Source organism: Bombus fervidus, chromosome 19, assembly GCF_041682495.2.
Source record: "Bombus fervidus isolate BK054 chromosome 19, iyBomFerv1, whole genome shotgun sequence".
Lineage (NCBI taxonomy): Eukaryota > Metazoa > Arthropoda > Insecta > Hymenoptera > Apidae > Bombus > Bombus fervidus.
The window spans coordinates 2,056,322-2,072,715 of NC_091535.2; the positions used below are offsets into that span (position 1 = coordinate 2,056,322).

Here is a 16,394-nt window from a genome sequence, read left to right on the forward strand (position 1 = left end):
GCGACACACAGGGTTGCACGGGGCGGCGTGGAAAAAGGGCGAGAGAAAGAGAGCGAAGCGGCGGGTAGAGAGGGAAGCGTGGACGAGGGAAAGCGAAGCAGGGATTCAGGGTGGGGGTCCGTCACGGTAGGAGGGGTTGGTTTCGGGGGGGGATTCGGGGTGGGGTGCGCTGACAGCTCGACGCTCTCGTCCGTTCCACGCTCGACAGGAGGATACGCTTCTCTGCACACATTCACCATTCACGCACACGCGTACGAGCGACACACACAAATGTCTACTACGCGCGTCTACGTGTGTAACAACGCGTCCCTTTTTTTCTTTCGACTCGCGTTCGACTCGTCTTCGTCGGCACACGTGCGCGTGTACGCACTCACACAACGTCGTCGCGTCTGCCAACAGTGTCCCGTTTCTTTCCGTCTCTGTTTGTCTTTCTTCGTTGGTCTGGCCGCGCGTCGGTCGTTGGTGTGCGTGCGTTAGCCGTCACATTGCGTAGTTTCGTTTCTGTCTGTACTTCTGCCGAGTCAGAAGCTCTGACGCGGACGGGGAGTCGTGTGGTAGCTGCGTCGCTCGTGTTCCTTCTCGCGCTCGTGTCGATGACAGTTCGCCGGAGATCAACGTGATCATGAGCGTCATCGTGGCTGTACTCGCGAATCGTTCGTGCCCCGGTGAGCGTCGGACACGTGATCCCGAACGTGACGTTCCCGAGCTCCCACGTGTCTGTCAGTGAGCCGAAGAGTCGCGCCGCACGACTCACGTCGGTTGAACGCGCGTGCAAATTGCTCGCTGTGAATGCCGAATGTTGCAGTGCGAAATCGTGAAAAACTTCCTTACTCTGTGTGCAAGACTTCTCTTCCGCCGATTTCAACCATTATTTCACTTCCTTAACGTGTTCTGTGTAATTGCCATTAAGGATTTTCGATCTGGAGGATTCTCACGGTGGATCGAAAGTTTCTAATCGAACGCTTAAACGAAGGTGATCGAACGCCAATTTACATGGCCATATACGACTATAGTCTGCTTAGTTACATATGTCTAACACCGCCGGGAGAAATGAGCGTCGATCGTCAACCTTCGACGTACGTTGAATAGTGCGCCGAATGCTTGCCTGCACTTCATCTACAATGTTGATCGCAAATCATCGGACACCTTCGAAACACGAAATTCGTCGTATCGCGAAAAGGTACTGAATATCATATCATGGCAATTTAACTATCTACTTACTGCGACAATTCTTGAGAATTTCGTTTCTATTCAAACTCGTATTACAATATTGTAAAAATACAAGTATCGTTTTAATCTCCCAATTACCGATGAATGATAGCAAGCGATGTACTTCGGTATACGTCTGTATGTATTAGATGCATTCGTACTAATTGCACGTACTAATTTCTTAAGCTAATTATCGCAATAAGAGGCGAGTAGCGCGACGCGCTAGAATCGTTCCGCTCTCGTGGAAATAGTGGCACGCGCTTTGCTTGGAGAAAGCGTGCTGGGCTCCGTTACGTCTTTGCGTATCGATAAACGGCAGTGTGTACGTAATTGGCGGCGTGTTTGCACAGTCTGCGGCTGCAACAGCGCGTCGTCGGTTTTCGCGGTTGACAACGCACCGCGATAACGCCGTGTCTCGACCTGTCCTGCTCGCTTAATTGCCGCATACCCTCTTTCTCTCCCTCTTTTCTCTTCTATTTGTATATACATGTATGTTTATGTTCTGCGGCGATTCCAGCCAAGCCTGGTTCGTCATTTTCGTGTTTATCGACCGATAGTAACCGCGAAGAAAATCGCAGATCACGCACAATTGCCTGCGAGCAGTCGCAGATACGTTGTAATAGTTTCATCAAGGACGCATCATGACGCACAGTAGAACGTGCATTTGATGATATTATGCCGGTATGATAAAAAAAAATTATTGTTTGTTCGATCCGTATCGACGAAGGCCTTTTTTTGATGATGTAAAAATGATGGAAACGTGGATATGTTGAGGCTGTAGTCTAAATAGTCGTTTGTGAATATTACTAATTTAATCGGTACTTGTTAAAATAGGAAAGGGAGGAGGATATTCGTGCTAAAAGTATCAGACACCTGCCTCAGACTAGTTGCTAATTTTTATTTAACTCGTTAGCTGCTAGCATACGTTTGTTCTGAAATTATCTTAAAATTCATATTACAATCTAATATATATTCATTTATAAATGACACATTCTGGCATATATTAAAGACTAGTATTTCTAGTATTGAAATATCTCACGCACAATTAATTTACATACGAAACTTGCCTCGTGGTCTTGATCCTATAAAACATCTTTCGCTATATACAGAGATCCGTATGGAAGTGTCTGAAGTGGATTATCGCATTCTACTCTATCGCACATACGTGCAAAATATCGCACAACTTTCACTGTTACTAAAAGAAACTATTATCCTTGGAACTTTCGTCAGTTGAGATAGAAGCAGTGTTTCTGGTATCCGTTGGACCTGGTGGAAGACAAATGTGCCGTTGAACGCGCGACACCCCCGCATTATCTCGGATTAAAATCAGAAATGCAGGTCAGACGGTTGGCCGGCGTTCGGCGGCCACGTGGCCATGCGGAGGACTCGTTCGACTCGCCAGGACACACGACGAGGCTACTCTTTATTACCTGAAGATAACACAGAGAACTCGTGTTGCATAATCTTCGACCCGACCGAGCTATTTTTAATCTTGACGAGCAGCACGCGACCGGATGCGAGAGAACGAGAAAATTGTGGAAAAAAACACGAATGTTGTCTGCATAAGTACTCGATTAGATCATTATGCATAGGAGATTTTTTTTATGAGATAATGTTGCCAGCAGGAGAAGTGGAAGAAATGTGAAAACGCGAAGGACGATTGTAATGGTTCGTTTGATCGTAACACAGGGGGTGGAGGAACCGTTTCGATATGGTATCGCGACCCTATAAATATTTAATGAAGCTCGAACCCTTCGGATTGACGAGGGTCACCGGGATTAAAGCTCTCGAGGATAATCGGCGTGTTAAGAAACGAGTTTACAACGCGATTAACGGGGTCTGCTGCGCGATTTTCTGTCCGTGTTGTATACTTTGTCGCGTATCGTTACGATGCCGAGGAAATATCAAATTTCAAGTTCGCAGCAGAACGTCGCAAATGGTCGTTAAATGTTGCACGAAGGGTGAACGATAAAATGTGGTCACGCGAGATGTTTTTGCGTCGATGATGAATTCGAGATAAAAAAGCGTAGATGAGACGGCAACAGGTTGCGAAAGCGCGGAGAAATCGCAAGTGTAGATGAGGCGGCAAAAAACCGGAGAATATTCCTTTCCTCCACGCGGTTTCTTTTAATTGTAGATTCGTTCAGAAGGAAAGAATGCGGGTCTGCAACATTGTCACCGACGAAGAACACGTTTCGAGCCGCGAGCAAATATTCCATTGCACCGAGCGCCGCGTGCAAACAGTCCCCGCGAATAATCGACCTCACTTTGCACGCGCGCCTCTTTCTCCAACGTTTCATATGCATTGTGTTTTCGTCACGAACGTATTCCGTTCGGATCGCATCTCTCGAATCTATTACACGCGACAGTTGCCTCGCGCCGTGTCAGCTTTCTTGCTACACATCGTACGATGTTTTCGGTAATTGAAAAGCACAAGTACAGAATTTCTTATCGGTAGACGGCGGAATTTTTCATCCTAGGAAATTCCCAAAGATGCACAGAATGCACGTAATACGCAGGAAGATGCTTCCTCAGAAGTGCAACATAAAAATGTCCCAATTAGATGGGCGATTTTTACACTAAGCAACGAAATTTCCTATCCAAGTTGCATGCTCTTAATTATATTCATAACAATATGAACTTTATTTACTACGACTTTTATCTTTCAAACCCCCTAATTTCGATACATTCTCAAATACGTGTAGTCTACGAGAAAATATTATCAAACAGCCTTTTGTCATCCTCCACTTGATCCATTTATTACAATATTTCATATTTCTTTCCATGTTTCCAACGCTGAAAGTAAATTCAAAGATTATTCCAATTTTTCTTCCAATTAATATGTTCTTTTTCTCGAAGAAACTTTGTTTTGGCGGCAGTTTAAGAAAATCAGAAAGAGATTTAAGTAATCGCAGAGGTAAGACGCAGCCAGACGACGACAGCGCGACCTAAGAACCCGTTGACCTTTTGCGAGTTGCCACTTTGTAGACACCGTCGACCAGACTTTGAACTTTGCCTTGTATTCGGTCGGCAACTTGAGCAAAACCCGAATCCGAGGGTGATCCAAGGGTGAAGACGCTTCGCTGCACTTCTGATTTAGTAGATTCGTGGCCACTGGGTCGGGGTGGGGGTGTCTACTAGCTTAGAGAAGCTTACAACGTGAGATGAGGGACGAGCGTGAAGCGGGGGCTTTGAATGGTCGGATAAATTAAAGATTGTTAATATGAAAGCTTCTATTAAATACGTTTTCTAGTTTAAACAATCTTTTAGAAAAGTACGATCAATTATTTTCTTTAGCTTCGTGTTGTTTCTTGCTGTTGTAAGTTAAATAATTACACTTTGATATTTAGTAGTTAAGAATAAAAGGAATTTCGTTGCGTGTGATAACTGAGAATTAAAATGGAGTTTTACGTTTACTGTAGGCAGATTTCACGAGAGATTTTGTAGGTTCTCGTGTTTAATATCGTTCACGCGTTTATGTCATTCAAATGCAAATAATGTTCTTTTGTTTGCTTTTGCTACGATCAGTTTCTTATCTGTCTTACGCTCATTTCACGCATCATTAAATGTCGATAATTGTTATTAATCAGTCAGCTGATCACTCAAATGCTAATGTCCAATGTCATAGCTTTATAAATACGTTTAGAGCAGTGGAATCCAGATAGAAATTTATTTCATTTATTTTATTCACAAACTTTGCGCATACTGGCTCTATGTACACGTTTAGTTCCTGTTTAACGATTGATTTGTTCAGTTTAAACAAGTTCAGGCGTTGTTTAATATTTTCCAGCAACGTCTAGCTTTCAAATAAGCAAGTCTTTTTTTCTAACAAATTTCTAAAAAGATTCAACAGTTCCTATAACAAGAGAAATATTAGGTTGTCTGAAAAGTGTCTTTCTTTTACACGTCTTTATCTTTATAAAGATGAAACGTTGTGATCTTTATTTTAATAGAACAAAATGGATCATACGTAATTCGATAAAATAATTCCCTCTATTAGGTATGCATATATACTACAAGCCATAAGTACAAACACACTTACTCGTTACATTTATTCCAAAACTACCAATCTTTATTTTATACATTACATTATACATTATTTTTATACGGTATTTTACATTATATACAACAACCCTTGCAAGATGTCCAGCAACAGAAGCAATCTCATCTTAGATGTAGCTCTTACTTTTCTTATTTTTCTTCATCTTATTTCTTTTCCTCATTATCATTTTCCTCCAAATCTTCCTATTCTCCTCAGTCTGCATTAATGCAAAATATATATTTTTTTCTGCAAATTGACCTTAATTTACAAATTGATTTATATAGTACATAGCTACTTCCCTCTACTAGGTATAGATATACACTACCAGCCATAAGTACAAACACACTTACTCGTTACATTTATTGCAAAACTACCAATCTTTATTTTATACATTACATTATACATTATTTTTATACGGTATTTTACATTATATACAACAACCCTTGCAAGATGTCCAGCAACAGAAGCAATCTCATCTTAGATGTAGCTCTTACTTTTCTTATTTTTCTTCATCTTATTTCTTTTCCTTACTATCATTTTCCTCCAAACCTTCCTATTCTCCTCAGTCTGCATTAATGCAAAATATATACATTTTTATGTAAATTGACCTTAATTTACAAATTGATTTATATAGTACATAGCTAATTCCCTCTACTAGGTGTAGATGTACACTACCAGCCATAAGTACAAACACACTTACTCGTTACGTTTATTGCAAAACTACCAATCTTTATTTTATACATTACATTATACATTATTTTTATACGGTATTTTACATTATATACAACAACCCTTGCAAGATGTCCAGCAACAGAAGCAATCTCATCTTAGATGTAGCTCTTACTTTTCTTATTTTTCTTCATCTTATTTCTTTTCCTTACTATCATTTTCCACCAAACCTTCCTATTCTCCTCAGTCTACATTAACGCAAAATATATACATTTTTATGTAAATTGACCCTAATTTACAAATTGATTTATATAGTACATAGCCAATTCCCTCTACTAGGTGTAGATGTACACTACCAGCCATAAGTACAAACACACTTACTCGTTACGTCCACTCCACTTTGCACTGAACGTACCAGAAACACATTCTAGCGACTCATAGCTTTTCGATTCCCTTGTGAAATCGTTGTCTATGTTGCGTGTACCCACGTCGCATAATATGACGACTGTTGGAAAAAGTTGTTCAGCCACGGCGCGTTGGGACGAAATATTCCAAGGAAATCCGTGCGGTGAAAATAGTCCGAGAAAGGAAACTGCGCGGCGGGACGAGCTGCCTAGAAAATGTTGCGTGAAAAACGTCACACGCACCTGTTTCCCTTCGATTTGCAGAAGAAAACGCCGCAAATCCGCGCTTCCCGCTACTACTACCTTGCAATTAGGATAATTAGCTGCAAGACCTGTCGCGAATTCGAGGAAATTTAGAGTGAGCCGAGGTGGTGAAATTTTTGTTGCAATTCTATGAAAACCGTGTCGCTCTCGTTACTTTGAAAAATAACCATCGTCCTTGTTGACCAGAGTTTATAGTCCACTTTAGAAATACTTGATGAAATATTTCATCAAGTTCTCGAAGAAGTTTCCAACATTGATTGCCCTATTAATCGAATTATTCCTTAACAGCAATTTCTGTAATCATGAAATTGAAAAATAAATCAATTTCAGGAAGATCAATTTTCCTTCTTGTAAATGTGAATGTATTAGGTTATCCTAAAAGTGTCTTTTCAATATTTATATATATAATATATAACAAAGATGGCCGACCCGCGTTCCAATATATATATATATATTGGAACGCGGGTCGGCCATCTTTGTTGTATACTATCGATGACATTTATTGATACGAATGTGAGTATTACAAGTAATGACGGCGATTGGATAATCGAGAAGTCGACGACAATGAGGTTAGGTTCGATAACGAATCCACGGTATGACGAATGTAATCTGATACAAGCTTCTGGTGTCACTCAACGCACTGGTGCACGGTACCAGTCGAATTTATTAGACCGAAGCTCAGTCCAAGTGAAACTGCCCTTATATACTGCTCTCCGTACCTCTCTGTATCCCTCGGTTCAATATTTGTTTTTAAGAAGAGCTATTTAATTACTCTTTACCTCTGTTAGGTACACGTCCCTTCCGTGACTGTAGCTACGTTCAGCGACCCGTTATGTCACTTCGAGTGTTACGCCACGAGGCTTACCATAGGCCGTATTCCTAACCGTCGCTCGTGGTCCTACAGTGTTGCAGTCAGATCGTCTTACACGACCAGCGAAATGTATACAATATAGCGGCGAGCGCATATTTGTCGTGAAGCATCGAGTTCCAGAAACGTCGATTTCGGTCCGTTACTTTATCCACACAAAGAAGGTGGCATACGTGATCATAGGCGCGAACGGTGGCGTGATCCGAGCGTAGTGGGGGTCGTCTCCCAGAGAAACAAAGAAAACATCGAAGGGCAATCAGTCTTATTTGAAGATTCAGACGGTATACGTCGAGAGGTTCTGACGAATAAAATTAATGTCGCTTAGTCTAACGAATATATCGAGAGATATCGGGTCGAATTTCTGTAACACATTAATTGTATTCGTCGCTAAATAATTTGTGACGTCTGCATTATAGTAGTGAATATTGTTAAATATACAAGTTTATATTAACCCTGTTAATTCAGTGTTAAACTCATTTCAACTGCCTCTGTTATCTTAACAGATTTATTCGCGGCGTCGATTATCCGAATCGTAGCGAGATTTTACGTCTCTCGCTGACGCGTTTCTCCGTGAACGGTCTTAAGATGGAGCCTAAGCCCACTGTCATAAATCTCGGACAAACATAATTGGATTAAATCATAAACAGCTATTTCTCAGTTTTATTGTTTAAGTGTGGCTATAATAAAAAGTCTGGACTATAATATTGGGGATCTTCTCAAACATTCCAAAAGAAAGAAAAGGCCCCGATGTCCTTTCAGCCCCGACATATATATACCTTAAGGTTAAAGAATCATTTTCAATGTTCCACTCTATCGTTCGATCTGTTTGCTTTCATCTTCTTCCCGTTGACATTGAAATCGACCTCGTTCTTTGTTTCTTCAATATTCTCTCTCCTTTGTGTCTTTGATCCTTCATCAATAGATACGCTCGATCTTCGAACAGAACGCATTATTATCAGCACGATCATATTTTAATGACACGTAATTTCGTGGCGATGCTTCTTGGAACTATTGCTTGATTTAATCCGAAACCTGGGCTACGGCAGGTTTCCGTTAATTCTGGGTTTGGCAACGTGTTGAGGCGAGGCTCCTTAATTCGAGCGCCCTCAGCGTGTAAGGACGTCCATGAATTCCTTTTTCCGAAATTTAAAAAATAATCCCACGCGCCCGTCTGCAAATTAATCCTGTAACTTTCCTCTAATATGTGTGCACACGTGGATTAACATCGTTTGATGTTTCTACGAAGTATGTTCAGGTTTCAGAAGGGTTTTCGATCTCATCCATGAAATTATAGAGCCAGCTATTCTTTTATGGCCATCTTTTTTATGATCGACGTAACGGGACGAAATTTATTACATTCTGATTTTTGCCTTTATTATGTAACCAAGACCGAGAATATCGTGCAAATATCTGTGGAACATCGATCTGCGAAGAAAATTCCATTAATGTGAAATAAGCTTGCAATTTCCTTCCGTCGAAACGTATTTTTTTCTAATCATTCAATTTTACAAGAACAAGAATAAAATAATTCAATAACATCTAATGTAATGTTTTCTAAAAACTGCGTATTCTGTGATCGATGTAAAAGAGAAAGACTCATCTCGTTCTAATTTTTCTTTGCAATCTTTTGTCTTGTCTTCCATCAACAATTGAGGAAACCTTGGAATTTTCTTAAATCTCCAAGCCAAGTCTTATTCTCTTCCAGCTTGCAATTATATTTTAACTTTTGTTTAACGCCATTCTCGATAAAAGTATGAAAAAGTATGCAAATATAAAAAAACAATCTGTGGCGGCACTCGACAACAGATACCGCCACTAGACATTAACTAGAACCGGACGACGATAGCGCAGTGATTAGCGCCATTGTTTACAAACGTTCAGGACTCAGGTTCGAATCCCGATGCCCGTAGTTCGATATTTTTCTTCCACGATACAATAATTAGGAAGTAAATACAATAGTTAGACCCCCAGCAGCGATATCTACAGCCAACTACTACAACTATCCACGGCATAGTCCGCCACAAATTTGGAAAAAATCGTAATAAAATATTGCTCTCTTCGAATGTCCAATCTACACCTATCGAAAATACATTCATTTTCAACCCTTCCGTTCGATGAACGTCAAATGGGAAAAGCCGCATCTCATAGAATCTAACGTATGTTCTGAAAAATATCAGAACGATGCAAACCGGCGATAGAAGAGCGTCATATCGATGAAGCAAAACGAAAAGGGGAAAAGAGAAAGGAAGAAATAATAGAAACCATGGCCGTGAACAACTGGAACGATTTTCTACAATAGCGCGCCGCGGGCCACCGATACTCGCTTCAAAAAGCAATAAATATTTCAGCTAACCAGCGTGTATGTATATAAGGCGTGCTCCGCAAAAGCGCGTTCCATTTATATCGTGGCACAACTTCAACACCATGTACCCGACTCTTTCCGCCTCCCTTTCTCGTTGACCTGCTCGCGTGTATACGCATTGATACATGCAGCGGGGCTCCTTACGGTTTACGAGCTGCTGCCATGATTTATCGCGATCGACTAGTGCCGCAAGGATCATTAGAAACGTCGCTTGAGACCGCGAAACGTCGATCGGGTCGGTGATCCTGCACGCTGCAACAGTTTATTGATTCTGCTCGCTTCGACACCCTTTCAAATTCATTCGTCAGTTCACGAGAGATGGTCTTTTAACGAGCTGTGAATTGTGCACATCAAGTATATGTTGAGGTTATACATCAAAGAAATATGAGATAAAAGAGGAATCGATGAAATATGTTTGTGGAATTTTGTTGGTTTTTGTAGGATAGAGAATTTGTAAGTGCGTTCATTTTCCATGAATATATTTAAGGAAGCATTACGTGAGTCATTCTATGTCTCCCTTCATTTGTTAATGGACTTAGCATGTAGGTTATCGATAAAGATTAATATTATCAGCGAAATTTTAAGTTGTCGATAATAAAGTTGTTCTGTTAGACGAACCAAGAATAAGGCCACCTCAAGTATAACAATATCTGTGCATTTAACACGAAATAGGAATATCAAATAAACCGTAAATTGTAATTAGCCATTTGCAATCGCCATCATAAGCATAATTTTAAACTACTTTTTACATTTTATTTGAAACTAATAATATTACGACTACTGGTATCGTTGAATTTTTCCAACATTAGACGCTTCAGACGCTCTAATCGACACCGATAGTTCACTGTATATGGGTTCTTCGCTGCGACAAATTTCCCCGCTGCATTCTTGCCACGTCATGAACCCCATCCATAGTACACGGGTGTTTTCCAGACGCTCTCGTCGAGCATCGTAGGAGGGACGCGCCGGTTATCTCTCACGGCCTTCCGATTTAATTAAGCACGGTTTCAGCTCGAGCCAGGAACTTTCGATATTAGGCCCTGCTCGCTCGTATCTATCGGGTCGAGCGAGCAAACTCCAACTCCCCTTCTGGGCGGTATACCGTTGGTGCACACGGTTCGTGGCGTTCTCACACGCATACACACGCACATAGAAGACATACGCACGCGGTACCCGTGGCGTGTATGTGTGATCTCGTTTCCAAAGTCCGAGAGTAGGCAGCGGGGCGAAGCCAGCCGGCCTTTGTTCACGGCGTTGAATCTACCGGGCTTTCAACCCCCTACTACCCTATCCGGTAACCCTCCGTCGGACGCTGAGCATCGCGACGCCTCCTCTTCCCACACTCCTCTTTTCGTTCCTCCGCTACGTGCAGCCCTCGCCCTTCCTCCCCTTCCACGTCTCTTGCGGCTCCGCCACGACCTTTGTGCTCTTGTCAACTTGTCAAACTACCCCTACCGTGAGCTTCGCCGAGGCAGCATCCAATACCAACCCCTGAACCAACCACTTCGCCGAATCCTCGCTTCTCACCCTGCCCCATCACCACTACTCCTCCCAATATCTTCCTTTTCTTGCTTGCTTGCCTCTCTATAGGCTCTCTTTGTCTCTCCTTCTCTTGTGCTCCATGCTCCTTTCTATCTGTCATGCGACTCCTACGGACAAGCTACCGGAAACGTATTTCCTACGGGCAAGACATGGACAGAAGCTTGTCTATAGTGGAATAGGGTAGAGACCCTACTTCGCTTTTCTTTCGATTATCGCCGGTTCCTTTGGGATAGGCCACTTCGTTCCTAGTTAGTGTAAGGGACGTCGCAGAGTGGTCTGATCTTTCGTGGAGTTTCTCCGGGCATGAGATACCTGAGTTTATCTCGTGCAGATACAGTTGGCAGGATGGATACCTGGAATGGATTCGTAAATTCTAGTGTCAAATGGTCGCTTCTTGATAGTGTATGTAAAATAGAAATCGTGTACGAATTCTTTGAATTTTAGCTTGCGGAAAATTTGCCCTAAAATTCTAAGGTACCTTGCAGTCCGAGTTTCATAAATTTTCGAGGACAAGTTTTATAACTTTGTAAAAACTGCAGCCGAGCAAATTGGCTTCCGAGGGGTTCAATTGCGAATTTGATACAATTGCTTCTATTTGTATGCTCGTCATTGTACATAGATCTCCCATAGAGATTTGTTCTTTCTATTCGTCTTTTATCAGTCCAATAAACAGTAAAATATTTACAGAATCTTCAGCCTTGGTTATTTCATTTATACGCCAAGTTTATATATTTTTATTTATTATTATAACCAAATATTCTTAATAGCGTTCGTTGCACGTTTCACGGAGGACCATGAAAAGTCCTGCGACCTTCCGGTGTTTCCCTCCGACAAAATTCTATCTCAATATTAAAATACGCGCTCGTTCCGACGCGATTCAAGATAGCCAGCTCACCATTTGCTAATTATATCTGTTAATTGTATAATATCTGTAGCCAGGCAGCAGTGTGTTCAAGAGTGTTGTACGCATACCGTTACACTGAACACGAGCGCGACATATGTAAGAGCTAAATGTTACCTCTGTGCCGGACATTTCCGCGATTATCGTAGCGCGATATCTCTGGCTCGTCCGCCGCTGTATAGAAGTTTGCCTCAACCAGAGAAATTTGCATTTACTTATTTTGCAGCAATGTTTCCTCTTTTTTTCTATTTTTTTCTTTTTTTTTCTTTCTTACAATGAACGAACGTGATTGTTATTGCGCGTGAGTGCGAAGAGATTGACAACGCTATAAATACAATTTGTTTTGATGTTTTATTAATTGTACGTGACGTTGAAAATTGCGCGAGAATTAAAAACAAGGAAGGACAGCTTGTAGAGAATTGTTGATGATAGCAGGTTCTTGTTACTCTTGACAAGAAAATGTCGATGTCTCCTTGATGTGAATTGTACTACAGCTTTATCGGTTTAAGTTTAAGTGTAGTAAATTTAAGCTAATGGACGACAATTAAAGGTAAACTGTCTCATATCTCTCTAAATTTCTTGGGAACGACGTTGCAGCAAGGAAACATCAGATAAGATGGAACGTAGTTAATCTTTATGCAAGTAACTAAAATGTTAAGTTTGAAAATGTAATATTTCACACTTTTATTTATAAATTTAAAGAGTAACTCGAGTTTTTAGTTGTCCATACTAGGATTAATATTGTTATACTCTTCTTCATTCGCTACAAATTCTTCTCATTCATATTTCCAATTCAAACTTTCTACAACAACAACGTGTAGAAGTATAATTACTTGCAGAAAAACTCTACACATTTTCTTTTGTATACCCGTGGCCTAGAGACCGCTGTTACAAACAGAATAGAATTTAGTGAAACAAAAAGATCCAAAATAAGGAGAGGTCATATTATTGTGACCTTGAATATAAATGTTGTTTTGGGTTGCAAGATCTAGACAGAAAACAGCTATAAGTAGATTTCTATTGCTGTTTCTTGTAACCTTCAGCTATAGCTACTCACCAAGGTTATCTTTTTGGTAATGTCTTTTGCTATGAATATGTGAACGTGCTTCCTATCACATTCTTTTGTATTGTAACACTGAAACAGTGAGGATCTACATCAGCATACACTATATCTGCACTTATACTTATATCAATATATTTTTCTAATACAAATTCGTCCATTCGTTCGTTTATCAGTCAACCTCAACAATATTCTACATTAAATTAGTAGATGATGATGACAATTTATTTGATTTTGACCCCATACAGTGTACCTCTACTTACACTTATACCTATACTTATTTCAATATATTTTTCTAATAATAAATTCATTCAGTTGTTCTTCTGTCGATCAACCTCAACAATATCATATATTAAATTAATAAATAATGATAACAATTTGATTTTAACCCCGTACACTATACCTGTACTTACTCCAATATATTTTTCTAATATTAAATTCATCCAGTTGTTCTTCTGTCCATCAACCTCAACAATATCCTACATTATATTTATAAATGATGATAACAGTTTATTTAATGTTGATCTCATGCACTATACCTGCACTTCTACTAATTTCAATATATTTTCCTATTACAAATTCGTTCACTGGTTCCTCTATCAGTCAACCTCAACAATACCATACATTAAATTAATAAATAATGATAACAATTTGATTTTGACCCCATACACTATATCTGTACTTATACCTATACTTATTCCAATATATTTTTCTAATAATAAATTCATCCAGTTGTTCTTCTGTCGATCAACCTCAACAATATCACACATTAAATTAATAAATGATGATAACAGTTTATTTAATGTTGATCTCATACACTATACCTGCACTTCTATTTATTTCAATATATTTTTCTATTACAAATTCATCCACTGGTTTCTCAATCAGTCAACCTCAACAATACCATACATTAAATTAATAAATAATGATAACAATTTGATTTTAACCCCGTACACTATACCTGTACTTACTCCAATATATTTTTGTAATATTAAATTCATCCAGTTGTTCTTCTATCCATCAACCTCAACAATATCCTACATTATATTTATAAATGATGATAACAGTTTATTTAATGTTGATCGCATACACTATACCTGCACTTCTATTTATTTCAATATATTTTTCTATTACAAATTCATCCACTGGTTCCTCAATCAGTCAACCTCAGCAAGATTAATATTGCTTTACGTTCTTCTTCATTTCCTACAAATTCCTCCCTTTCATATTTCCAATTCAAACTTGTTACAACAACGACATATATAAGAAACAATTATACATTGTTCTCTATATAATCGAAACAAATATGAAACTTGAATCTGCGATGAAACTCGTAAACAAAGTTACAAACCAAATCACGTGTAATACGTAATTAGCCATTTCTTATATTATTCACGCTTCACGCGATTCCCCTGTAAGGGTGAGTGGTGCAATTTTTCCAGAGCATAGAGGCGTGTTAATTCGGAAAAAAATCGCATCGTCGTTCCCTGAACGCGACATAAATTAACTCTGGGGTAATTATTTCAAAGTCAAGGCAGCTGGACGGCCTGGGGGATGGAGATAGGGATGGGTTGAAGCCGTAGCATGAAAAGGTGGTGGAGGAGGCGGGGTGAAACTGTTGGAATTTTTGACTCACCTTGTACAAGCTGTCTGTGCCGAGAGGCGAAGGAGACATACGGTGAGCGAAACTCTGGAGAACCGGGGTGAGACCGTGCAACGTTTCGGCCGAGCAAACCCGCGGCTTGATTTATAGGGTGGCGTCAAAACTTTCCACTCTCCGTCGTGTCTCGCCGCTCTTATAGGTACCCCCTCGCGCGTTCGCGACGAAATAAAGGCTCACTTTCGTAATTTCAACCTCGTTGCCGTCGCTCTCAGCGAAGACACGCGTCCCTCGCTCTTTGTCATGTTCTGTCGTTCTTTCGCATTAACATTGGATCGATCTATTTGTTGAATATTGTAGAAGTAATTACTTCAAGAAACACTCTACATCCTTATTTATATATGTCCGTGACCTGGAGACCGCTATTACGCAGAAAATAGAATTTAGTGAAACCAAAATATTGTAAATAAGGAGAGCTGCATATTATTGTGCCCTTCAATATACATTATGTTTTGGGTTGCAAGGTGTGGAAACAAAAGAGCTATAAGTAGATTTCTATTGCTGTTTCTTGTAGCCTTCAGCTACAGCTACAAGTTTAACTTTTTGGTAATGTCCTTTGCTATGAATATATGAACGTGTTTCCTATCATAGCCTCTTCTATTGTATTGTAACAGTGTAAGAGTGAGGATCTGGATCAGCATACACTATACCTGTACCTATACTTATTTCAATATATTTTTCTATTAGAAATTCATGTACTGGTTCCTCTATCAGACAACTTCAAGAATATCACATTAAATTAAGAAATAATGATAACAATTTATTTGATTTTCACCTCATAAACTATACCTGTATCTGTACTTATTTCAATATATTTTGCTATTACAAATTCATCCACTGGTTCCTCTATCTGTCAATCTCAATAATATCACACATTAAATTAGTAAATAATTATAACAATTTGATTTTGACCCCATATACTATACCTATATTTATTCCAATATATTTTTCTAATAATAAATTCATCCAGTTGTTCTTCTGTCGATTAACTTCAAGAATATCACACATTAAATTCATAAATAATAATAACAATTTGATTTTGACCCCATACACTATACCTATATTTATTCCAATATATTTTTCTAATAATAAATTCATCCAGTTTTACTTCTGTCGATCAATCTCGACAATATCACACATTAAATTAATAAATAATGATACAATTTGATTTTGACCCCATACACTATACCTATATTTATTCCAATATATTTTTCTAATAATAAATTCATCCAGTTTTACTTCTGTCGATTAACTTCAAGAATATCACACATTAAATTCATAAATAATGATACAATTTGATTTTGACCCCATACACTATACCTATATTTATTCCAATATATTTTTCTAATAATAAATTCATCCAGTTGTACTTCTGTCGATTAACTTCAAGAATATCACACATTAAATTCATAA

The 16,394-nt window shown here is 39.3% G+C and overlaps 2 protein-coding genes and 2 long non-coding RNA genes across 5 annotated transcripts in view; 2 read left to right on the forward strand and 2 right to left on the reverse strand.

The window, feature by feature from the left end:
• Ubx (ultrabithorax) overlaps positions 1-16,394 on the forward strand; it is a 468,862-nt gene that overhangs the window by 317,589 nt on the left and 134,879 nt on the right. The window lies entirely within an intron of this gene.
• Positions 1-16,394, forward strand: part of Antp (homeotic protein antennapedia) — a 327,690-nt gene that overhangs the window by 278,622 nt on the left and 32,674 nt on the right. The window lies entirely within an intron of this gene.
• The window catches only part of LOC139996838 (uncharacterized), a 396,216-nt gene that overhangs the window by 79,323 nt on the left and 300,499 nt on the right, over positions 1-16,394 (reverse strand). The window lies entirely within an intron of this gene.
• LOC139996890 (uncharacterized) lies at positions 5,981-7,705 on the reverse strand. The gene is made up of 3 exons (XR_011802441.1): positions 7,368-7,705; positions 6,302-6,882; positions 5,981-6,168 (listed from the first exon to the last, which is right to left on the reverse strand). It is a non-coding gene; the product is annotated as an uncharacterized lncRNA (long non-coding RNA).